Below are 2,381 nucleotides of genomic sequence, written 5' to 3'. Positions count from 1 at the left end.
ATCAAAACAAACACAAACACAAGTACGTGTTTAATACATATGGAGGACAATTGTATATGCTATGGAGAGCAATAAGAGTTCCCAAAAGATAACGGTCACCTAATGGCATAGAACCTGTGGGTACTGTGATACATAAGGCTTTTAACTGGAGTAAAAAGGAAAACTCCTGGAAGAGTTTGAATGAAAGAGTGACATCCTAAGGCACCTGGGTGGCTCAGCCAGTTAAGCATCTGCCTTCTGCTCTGATCTTGATCCGAAGATCCTGAGATCCAGCCCCTAGTGGGGCTCCCTGTTCAGTGGTGAGTCTGCTTCTTCCTCTCTATTTACCCCTCCTCCTTGCTCTTGCACTCTCTCTCTCTGTCCTTCATTCTCAAATAAATAAATAAAATATTAAATTTTAAAAAAGATTGATATCCACCTGGGGATGAGGAGGCATTTAAAAACACAAATCTGGAATTCAAAGGAAAGGTCTGAACTGCGGAAGAAAAAAATATATATATTTATACACACACACACACATACATACACACATACATATATAATATAACCTGCTAAAACTTTAAATTACATTTTTTCATTTTATTAAATATACATTTCATTAAATTATGTTTATGTCATTATATAAGGTCATCAATTAATACTGAATTCCGATTTCTGTAAAAATATGTCAGAAAGCTGTATCATTTACAAATTTGATAAACGTGGTTTCTCTATACCCAAGTTTAGCAGAGAAGAAATGAGCTCAGTTATTTGCTTTTCCCATTTCACAAATCAGTGCTTATTAGAAACCAACACATTTTAGTTTGGGTAACTTTTTGCTGTGTCATCATATCGTTTATTCGAGTGTCATCTCTTTTGGTATGTCCATGACTCTCCTTCAGAGCTAGACCACTTACTTCCAACAGAAAAGGTATATAGTAGTGGTCTTTCTATATTTCTAGGAAGCTAGCACAATTGGTCCACCTATGAGAAATTCTAATTAACTAGACATCTGCTGAAAACACGGCAGAACAGCACACAATCTGTTTCAAATATTTTTGCATAATGTGGCTGACAGTTTAATAAAATACACAATACAGGGAATAAGATTAGTACTTTACTGACAATTAAGTATGAGTAGTTGATACTTGTAAGAAAAGACAATTCAAAAAACCAATCATAAACAAGAAGGTATTGGGAATTTAGAGAGAATTTTAAGGAAAAAGCTCAGAAAACAATAATGAGCTTCAGGAAAATATAGCATTCTGCTAATAACAAGAAGAAAGATTCATTTAGTGTACAATATGAGAGAGTTGCAAAAAATGAATCGATGTGATTATTAAAAACAAAATAAAAATACTTAGAAAGAATATATGTCAGAAAAAAAAGAATATATATGTCTGTGTGTACGAGAAGACCTATCCCTTCTTTTATGTTTTATGTTTTACCTTTTTCATAGTCTTGTCAGCCCCCAGAAAAACATCTATGACACCCAACTCCTCCATGAAACTGGATAGTCTTTATTATAAGGCTTTTCATGATTTATATTTAAATTTCCAATCTATTTTACTAAAATTTACATTTTAAATACTAGTATTCTACTTCCTCTCTTTGTGGATGAAATTTATTTATTTTCTCATCACCTTGCTTAATTTGACCTGTCATTCTCCATCATTTAAACCCTCTACTTTATCTTCATAATCTTCATTTTACAGACTAACTTCCTTTCCTTGAGGATATCCCTTTATTAAAATATCTACTGACATACATAACTCTCGATCTACCATTAGTACACAAATCACAAACTGGAGAGGAGTTGTTTGAAATAAGGATGCTGACAGATTTGATTCATCTATATAGTTTTCCTATTTTATTAAAGCAAATCTATAAAGATTGATCGATTTTTCTGTGTTAATAACAAATGTGACAGTACTTGGAGAAAAATACCTACATAACAAATGTAATCTAGTCTGACTTCAGTTTTTAATATTGGGTGCTATATATTTTCAAGTTTCGCTTTCCCTTCTCCCTTCCCCACCCTCTTTTGGACAGGCAGTGAACAAAGTCTACATGGTCAAGTCACTTAGTGTGAGGTTCAAACCCCAGAAACAATTGGGAAACAAGTGCCCACGATTGGAAAGGTTGCGGCCAGCGTCATAGCCCCCACCCCACACACACAATAAAAGCTCCAAGCAGGTCACCTTTCCCTCCTCTCACAAACCATTTCAGACACACTCAGGAGGCTTACTCTGTTCTCCCCCAAAACTCTTATTTTGCTGGTAATAAACTTTTCCATTCTTTCTTCTCTGTGTTTGGCTGGCATCATCATTTTTGACATACAAACCAGATTTTGAGTGGGTTCCATGCTGCCTCTGCAGAATGTTCTAAAGAGTGAGCAAGGA

This window comes from Neovison vison, chromosome 5 (assembly GCF_020171115.1).
Source record: "Neovison vison isolate M4711 chromosome 5, ASM_NN_V1, whole genome shotgun sequence".
NCBI classification, from domain to species: Eukaryota; Metazoa; Chordata; class Mammalia; order Carnivora; family Mustelidae; genus Neogale; species Neogale vison.
Note: the sequence above shows the minus strand (reverse complement) of the source record.